This window comes from Lagenorhynchus albirostris, chromosome 1 (genome assembly GCF_949774975.1).
Source record: "Lagenorhynchus albirostris chromosome 1, mLagAlb1.1, whole genome shotgun sequence".
Lineage (NCBI taxonomy): Eukaryota > Metazoa > Chordata > Mammalia > Artiodactyla > Delphinidae > Lagenorhynchus > Lagenorhynchus albirostris.
The window spans coordinates 89,975,071-89,984,689 of record NC_083095.1 but is presented as its reverse complement, the minus strand read 5'-3'; the positions used below and the strand labels follow the sequence as shown (position 1 = coordinate 89,984,689).

General features: G+C 35.9%; 1 pseudogene; it reads left to right on the top strand.

Annotated features, from left to right (window-relative positions):
• Window positions 1-245: 245 nt before the first annotated feature.
• LOC132531344 (voltage-dependent anion-selective channel protein 3-like) lies at window positions 246-1,131 on the top strand (annotated as a pseudogene).
• The last annotated feature ends 8,488 nt before the right edge of the window (window positions 1,132-9,619 follow it).

Sequence of the window (9,619 nt, the reverse complement as noted above, 5' to 3'; positions counted from 1 at the left end):
CATATACCCATTTTATGTCTGAGACAAGTTAATGTTCAAAAATATTAAGTTATTCAGGTATCAACAACGACAACTAGGGCCGGCAAAGGAGGCTGATGTCTCTCATTTTAAAACTTTGGAAAATATATGTTGTCATTGTCCTTGTGAGAGTGAACAGTAAATTGCATTGATTTCAAAGATATATTCTTTAACAACAGTAGATATCACTTAAAACTTAACTGTATAGGGAGTGGACAGGCCCTCCTGATGGAGTGGGCAGGACCTCCGGTCAGAGATATGTATAACACACTGACTTACTGTGACCTAGGAAAGGCTGCCAAGGACGTCTTCAACAAAGGGTATGGGTTTGGCATGGTCAAAATAGATCTGAGAACCAAGTCATGTAGTGGAGTGGAATTTTCTACATCTGGTCATGCTTACTCTGATACAGGGAAAGGATCAGGCAACCTAGAGACCAAATACAAGATCTGTAACTATGGACTGACCTTCACCCAAAGGTAGAACACAGACAGTACTCTTGGGACAGAAATCTCTTTGGAGAATAAGTTGGCTGAAGGGTTGAAATTGACTCTTTTGATACCATATTTGTACTGAACACAGGAAAGAAGAGTGGGAAATTGAAGGCCTCCTATAAATGGGATTGTTTCAGTCTTGGCAGTAACTTTGATATAGATTTTCGTAACCAACCATCTTTGGCTGGGCTGTGTTGGCCTTTGAAGGTTGGCTTGCTGGCCATCAGATGAGTTTTGACACAGCCAAATCCAAACTGTCTCAGAATAATTTTTCCCTGGGTTACAAGGCCGCAGACTTCCAGCTGCACACTCAGGTGAACGATGACACTGAATTTGGAGGGTCAATCTACCAGAAAGTGAACGAGAAGATTGAAATATCAATAAACCTCGCGTGGATGGCCAGCAGTACCAACAGCCATTTTCGCATTGCTGCTAAGTACAAGCTGGGTTGTAGAACTTCTCTGTCTGCTAAAGTAAATAATGCCAGTCTGATTGGACTGGGTTATTCTCAGACCCTTTCCGACCAGGAGTGAAACCGACTGTGTCAGCAATAATCAATGGAAAGAACTTTAATGCGGGAGGGCACAAGGTCGGGCTGGGATTTGAGCTAGAAGCTTAATGTGGTTTTGAGTAAAGCATCAGCTTTGTCCCTGGAGGTGAAGAGAAATGAACCCACTATGTTTTGGCTTAAAATTCTGTGAAATTTCAAAAGTGTGAACTTTTATTCTTCCAAAGAAACTCCTCCCCACACTGAGGGCTAGATATTGAGCCCATCCTAAGGGAGGTGCTTGAAGGCATGCCCAGAAGTTGTTATGTTTGTGCCACATTTCAGTTCAGTTCTGTAGTGTTGTTTTAAATGTTTTCCTCAGAGACGGTGCAGTGTCATGTAACAAAGGAGGTGACCCAACCCTCCAGTTGTCCATCATGTCCTGCATGTCCCACACCACTTTTTCATGACCTTGTAATATATTGGCCTCTGTGTGGTAGTGGACTCTTTGGTTTTGCATCAGAGTAAAATAAAGTAAACCCATCACATTTAGAACATAAAAAAACAAACAAAAAACAAAAGTACTGTATAAAAAGATAAAGTTTAGAGGTCACCATCTCTAAAAAGGAAGGATGGACTTTGATTTCCTAAGATTAGGATCCAACATACAATGTGTATCATAGTATGTGACGCTAGGGCGATAATGAAAAGGAAAGAAAATGGAAGCAATTATTCCTTTTATTCGTGGTCAGAAGTTACACATAAAAGACTTTATAATGCATTAATGGAATAAATATTAAATACAATGGATGGGTATAGGGAGATTTTCCAAGAGAAAACATAATGTGTTAAATTTGAAGAATTCAACAAAGTGTTAAATCTATTTAAAAGTAGCTATGTAATAGTACCATCATAAAATTTTTAATTACTCCTAAGAGTTCATGGTAATTGAATCACTGAATGAAAATGCAAACTGTTTTCTGAAGATTTTTTACAGTTAGGTAATACATGAAAACAAATGTGCAGTTAGCATAAGTCAGAAAATTTTTAAAAATTGGTCAAGAAACCCTGCAGTCATCAGAACAAGAAAGAAAAAGTCCATCCAAATAAGAAGAATGAAAAAAATTTAAGTAATGTTACTAAATAGGCAAGTTTCCGGAAAATCTCAAATGACTAACGATGACATAGCACTCATTAAAGGGAATTGATACTATTCTAACACCTTGAAAAATGAGGAACAAATTTAATTAGATGATAATAAATCTTAGTTTTAAAATGTGAAATAACATTATTGTATTTTCTAGTATCTTGGTTTCTTCTGACATAAATAAGCCACACAAGAAATATGACAACACTCAAAAATGACACATTATCATTCTCTTTACTTATTATATTATTGGTATTAGAAGTCTATTAGACACAGCTAATCTGTCCCTAACACTCTTACCTTCCTCAATTTGTATTCAGCTTCAGAACGCGAAACCCATTTATCCCCATCTGTGGCTAGCCTTGACTGCTTTCTCTGTCTGCTTCATTCTGGCAGTTTGGGCACCCCAACTAAGTAAAAATGTTCTGTATTGATACTTCAAATTCATAGAAAGATGATAAAAATGAATTTCTCAATTCTGTACAAAGATAAAGACAACTAAAAATACCCTATTTTGGTATTGCTATACAGTTTTACAAAGGTGGATAACCAGTTTCAAGTTTTATATGTTACTGTGTACTGAGTATCTCACTTTGTTTCATTCATTCTTCATGGTTTTTGTATTTTTAATTCCATATATATGGAAGTAGAAAATACATAATATATATAATATTATAATGTATTATTATGTAATATATTTTGTAATTATATAAATTTATATTTATAAATCATATATACATTTTTAAAAAAATTCACATACCCTCAACTGTCTTTTGATTAATCTCAATCCAAAGGTAAACTACAGAATTTTAAAATGTGTAGAAGTTTAAGGCTATTTGATTAAAGAATGGTTTTCACAAAGATAAATATTATTTTGGTTATGTGTCTATAAGGTGTCTTTTGCAAGTATTTTAATTTAATGACCTTTTATAGTTCTATCTGAGCCAATGAATCTTGCATTGCTGAACTGGGTAAGAAACTTTGGAACATTTTAGAAATAGAGGTTGAAGAACTAAGTGTGTCTACAGATAAATATTCTTCAAAATAGTGATTGGTCTTGGTGGCAAAGCTTTGCTTTTGTGATAAAAAATCTTGCTAACGGTGTTTTAATTGAAACTTTTAATCTGAATGTTGTCTGAATCCTGTTAAATGTTGCTTTCCTGCCTCAATTCAAATTTTCTTAATCTTCATTTTCACGTTGAATATTGTTATACTGTCTGCCTCATTATGCTAAAGAAAGATGAAGTAAGCTATTAACATTCTGAATGGCCTATGAGATGTTATGATATAAAATGTCATTCATTTTTATGAGTTGGCTGTCAGTGTGGGCTGCAATAAAGTTATAATTCATCCCTGGCATCATGTGATGCCTGATATTGCTGCAAAATCCTTATTAAAATTTCAATAATTGTGAATTAAAACAAAAGTAGATGGGGCTTTTATGAAATGGTTGTTTCTGAAATTCGGGTGGTACAGAACAGGGCTCTACAAGATAGACATTATTTGCTTTGTAGCTTCAAATCATCATAATTCCACTGTTATTTTCTTTACTGAAAAAAAAAATTGGACTCAGAATCACTCGAAACTTTCAGCTGCAGAACCTGGTATGCTTATACTGAGAGAAAAGTGAGATGATAAAGCTGTATCGTTGCTTCACCAAGTCTACCCTTAAATTGCTGCATGATGTCATTTGCCAGAAAACCTGAAAGTTGTAATTTGAATAGATTTTTCTATTTAAATATTTGGAAGGGAAGGGGCAGTCAGTGTTTTACATGTCATCTCATGGCCACATTAAATGTATGTTAATGTAGCATTCAGCTTGCAAATTTCCTCACACAAAATAGAAAACAACTACAAGAAAGATTCTCCTCGGACAGATAAAGCTGTATTACTTGAGCATATGTTACCAAAAGAAGCAAACCATCATTCAGAACAAAGGAATTTATACTCAGAGTTCTCTTGTGTATTATTTATGGAAAGTATGTAGTTGCAAAGTTAAGAAATATTTTATTTATTATTTATTTTTAATTCTTTCATTGAAGTATAGGAAATATTTTGAATTAAGTAGATGATAAATGTCATTGTAATGAATGTGATTGGAAAAGAGTATATAAAGGAAGAATAGTAATTTGTGTCATATGTTTCATAGCATTTATTTTCATCTCTATCATCTTACTGTAGCTTGAGGATAGAAATTTGGTGCTTTTAAAGATTTGTCTAACTTTAGTGCTAGTAAGATGCTATACTCAGAGTGAACTTGACAAATCTGAAATATGATTTGTGTGACAGTATAAAGGCAGCCTACCTAAAAATAGCTTCATCCAGTGAGCTGTCATGGCACCTTAAATTCTACGAATTAATAAAGAATCTTTATTATGAATCTTTATCTTTATTATGAATCTTTACCCATGAGTCTTTCTTATTCACTAATATTGTAGTAGTGTGTTGTTTTTGTTGTTCTGTTTTGTTTTATTCTCCACTGGACGTGTGGGTTGGTGAGATCTTCCACTACACTTCAGAATATTTGTATCTTCTGGCCACCAGTTGCCATTTCCATGGCTTCTATCAAGTGAACCTAGTTGCACCTGGCGATGGTATGGATAATTGAGAAAGTATAAAAAATATCATGGAATCAGCAAAAAATATGCCAATTCTATGAAGCTTCAATAGAGTAACAGCCTAGTTCCATCTCTAGGTGTAATCCATGGATCATGTGCGTTGGAATCATCTGGAATGCCTATTAAAATGTTGATTTCAGGATCCTACCTCAGAGCTACTGAGGTAGAATTTGTGTGCAGTTTGCTTGATGATTAGCCTGTTACAAACTCCGAGATGATTTCCATGGACATGGAAGCTTATTTTAGTGGTGTAAATATTTGTCAGTGATGGCTCCTATGTTGCTTTGAATCCAACAGTAACCTTTGTTCAAAAAATACATCAGGGCATACTATAGAAACAGTTTTCAAACCATTCAAGAATAGACCAGTAATTTTGTCATGAAAATCAACTTTTCAAATACTTCTTTTTTTCCCATTTATTTTATTTAAAAAATGTGTTGCTTCTAGATTGAGCCTTTTGGCCTTGACCCTGTGGTCATCATCTTGAAGGACCATTTCATTTACTATTTCTGAGCATTTGAGGAGGCAATGGAGAGCAGTAGATCATAGTTAGAACATGTAGTTCTCTAGTTGCTTTAGGTGTAAGGTTTTCTTTCCAGCAGAAAACAGATGGTACACTAGATAGTTGGGTACCAGGGATGAGGCAAGGGACTGAGGGCATAAACTTTAAGAAGGCACTCACTCTGAAGTTTGTGAAAGCACCCTAGGTGCAGTCGTCCTTTAAAGGGCTAGTGGAATACCTAGGATTTCCAGAGTAATGACGTCAGGGGAATAGTTACCAGAACTCAGAGAGGATATGGCACCTAACAGAAGTTGTAACCTTTGATAGAGGAAGGCCTGATGCCAGCAGCCACCTTACAAGGAGGAAACCAGAGTAATAAATATTCAGCTATCCCTCTTCTGCCTTCTTTTATTTGCTGAACTTAACCAGAAGCTGGAGGGAAAGAGAAATCTTCACTGGAGTCCATACTCCAAGTCAGCTTTCCAGGGTTCCATCAGGGTGGGGAAGACTGGGAAGTGGATCTGTGGTGAGAGAGACAAAAGGCACTCGGACAAGATAAAGAGTCAGAGTGCCTGGGCTTCCCAGTTCTCCACTGTCTATCTTAACGTCTTAGGGCCTTGCTCATCTCATCTATGCAGGAATAATAGCATCTGCCTCATAGAGTTATTTTTAGGATTAAATTAAATAATACCTATAAGGACTTGATTTATTTATTTACTTAAATTTTTATTGGAGTATAGTTGATTTACAGTGTTGTGTTAGTTTCAGGTGTACAGCAAAGTGAATCAGTGATACATATACATGTATGCACTCTTTTTTAGATTCTTTTCCCATATAGGCCATTACAGAGTATTGAGTAGAGTTCCCTGTGCTATACAGTAGGTCCTTCTTAGTTATCTATTTTATATATAATGGTGTGTATATGTCAATCCAACCTCCCAATTTATCCCTCCCCCTCTTACCCACGGTAACCATAAGTTTGTTTTCTATATCTGTAACTCCTTTTTCTGTTTTGTAGATAAGTTCATTTGTACCCTTTCGTTAGATTCCGCATGCATCATAAGTGATATCATACGATGTTTGTCTTCGTCTGACTTATTTCACTCAGTATGACAATCTCTAGGTCCATCCATGTTACTGCAAATGGCATTATTTCATTCTTTCTAATGGCTGAGTAACATTCCATTGTATATATGTACCACATCTTCTTTATCCATTCATCTGTCGATGGATATTTAGGTTGCTTCCATGTCTTGGCTATTCTAAACAGTGCTGCAGTGAACATTGGGGGGCATGTATTATTTCAGACCATGTTTTTCTCCAAATATATGCCCAGGAGTGGGATTGTGGGATCATGTGGTAGCTCTATGTTTTAGTTTTTTACGGAACCTCCATACTATTCTCCATAGTGGCTGTACCAATTTAGATTCCCACCAACAGTGTAGGAGGGTTCCCTTCTCTCCATACCCTCTCCAGCATTTACTCTTTGTGGGCTTTTTGATGATAGCCATTCTGACTGGTGTCTGGTGATATCTCATTGTAGTTTTGATTTGCATTTCTCTAATAATTAACGATGTTGAACATCTTTTCACATGCCTCTTGGCCATGTGTATGTCTTCTTTGGAGAAATGTTTATTTAGGTCTTCTGCCCATTTTTTAATCGGGTAGATTTTTTTTTTTTTTTATTAAGCTGCATGAACTATTTGTAAATTTTGGAGACTAATCCCTTTTAGGTTTCATTGTTTGCAAATATTTTCTCCCACTCTCTGGGTTCATTTTGTTTATGGTTTCCTTTGCTGTGCAAAAGCTTTTGAGGTTAATTAGTTCCAATTTGTTTATTTTTATTTCCATTATTCTGGGAGATGGATTAAAAATGATATTGCTGTAATTTATGTCAGAGAATGTTCTGCCTATGTTTTCCTCTAAGAGTTTTATTGTGTCTGGTCTTACATTTAGGTCTTTCATCCATTTTGAGTTTATTTTTGTGTATGGTTTCAAAGAGTGTTCTAATTTCATTTTTTTACATGTAACTGTCCAGTTTTCCCAGCACCATTTATTGAAGAGACTGTCTTTCCTCCATTATATAGTCTTGTCTCCTTTTTCGTAGATTAATTGACCATAGATGTGTGGGTTAATTTCTGGGCTTTCTATCCTGTTCCATAGACCTATATTTCTATTTTTGTGCCAGTACCAAACTGTTTTGATGACTATAGCTTTGTAGTATAGTCTGAAGTCAGGGAGCCTGATTCCCCCAGGTCCATTTTTATTTCTCAATATTGCTTTGGCTATTCGGGGTCTTTTGTGTCTCCATACAAATTTTAAGATTTCTTTGTTCTAGTTCTGTGGAAAATGCCATTGGTAATTTGATAGGGATTGCATTGAATCTGTAGATTGCTTTGGGTAGTGTAGTCATTTTGGCAATACTGATTCTTTCAATCCAAGAACATGGTATATTTTTTTATCTTTTGTGTTGTCTTCAATTTCTTTCATCAGCATTTTATACTTTTCAGAATACAGGTCTTTTGTCTCCTTAGGTAGGTTTATTCCTAGGTATTTTATTCTTTTTTACATGATAGTAAATGGGATGGTTTCTTTAATTTCTCTTTCTGATCTTTTGTTGTTAGTGTATAGAAATGCAAGAGATTTATGTGTTGTAATTTCATAACCTGCAACTTTACCTAATTCATTGATGAGCTGTAGTAGTTTTCTGGTAACATCTTTAGGATTTTCTACATATAGTATCATGTTGACTGCCAACAGTGACAGTTTTACTTCTTCTTTTCCAATCTGGATTCCTTTTATTCCTCCTTCTTCTCTGATTGTCGTAGCTAGGACTTCCAAAACGATGTTGAATAAAAGTGGCTAGAGTGGACATTCTTCTCTTTCTCCTTGCTCCTGATCTTAGAGGAAATGCTTTCAGCTTTTCTCTGTTGAGTGTGATGTTAGCTGTAGGTTTGTCATATATAGCCTTTATATGTTGAGGTATATTTTCTCTGTGCCCACGTTCTGGAGAGTTTTTTTCATAAATCAGTGTTGAATTATGTCAAAAGCTTTCTCTGCATCTGTTGAGACGATCATATGTTTTTTTTTTTTTTTTTGCGGTACGCAGGCCTCTCACCGCTGTGGCCTCTCCCGTTGCGGAGCACAGGCTCCGGACGTGCAGGCTCAGCGGCCATGGCTCACAGGCCCAGCCGCTCCGCGGCACGTGGGAACCTCCCGGACCGGGGCACGAACCCGCGCCCCCCGCATCGGCAGGCAGACTCCCAACCACTGCGCCACCAGGGAAGCCCGATCATATGTTTTTTATTCTTCTAATTTGTTAATGTGGTGTATCACACTAATTGATTTGCAGATATTGAAAAATCCTTGCATTGCTGGGATAAATACCACTTGATCATGGTGTATGATCCTTTTAATGTATTGTTGGATTCTGATTGCTAGTATTTTGTTGAGGATTTTTGTGTCTATATTCCTCAGTGATATTGGCCTGTAATTTTCTTTTTTTGTGGTATCTTTATCTGGTTTTGGTATTAAGGTGATAGTGACCTCATACAATGAGTTTGGGAGTTTTCCTTCCTCTGCAATTTTTTGGAACAGTTTCAGAAGGATGGATGTTAAGCTTTCTCTAAACGTTTGATAGAATTTGCCTGTGAAGCCATCTGGTCCTGGACTTTTGTTTGTTGGGAATTTTTTAATCACAATTTCAATTTTAGTACTTGTGATTGGTCTGTTCATATTTTCTGTTTCTCCCTGGTTCAGTCTTGGAAGGTTATATCTTTCTAGGAATTTGTCCATTTCTTCTAGGTTGTCCATTTTATTGATGTAGAGTTGCTGGTTTTAGTCTTTTATGATCCTTTGTATTTCTGTGGCGTCCACTGTAACTTCTTTTTCATTTCTAATTTTATTGATTTGAGTCCTCTCCCTTTTTTTCTTGATGAGTCTGGCTAAAGGTTTATCAATTTTGTTTAACTTCTCAAAGAACCAGCTTTTAGGGTCATTGATTTATGCTATTGTTTTCTTTGTCTCTATTTCATTTATTCCTGTTCTGAGCTTTATGATTTCTTTCCTTCTACTAACTTTGGGTTTTGTTCTTCTTTCTCTAGTTGCTTTAGGTGTAAGGTTAGGTTGTTTATTTGAGATTTTTCTTGTTTCTTGAGGTAAAATTGTACTGCTATAAACTACCCTCTTAGAACTGCTTCTGCTGCATCCCATTGGTTTTGGGTCATTGTGTTTTTGTTGTCATTTGTCTCTAGGTATTTTTTTGATTTCCTCTTTGATTTCTTCAGTGATTCATTGGTTATTTAGTAACATACTGTTTAGCCTCCATGTGTTTGTGTTGTTTTTTTTTTCCTG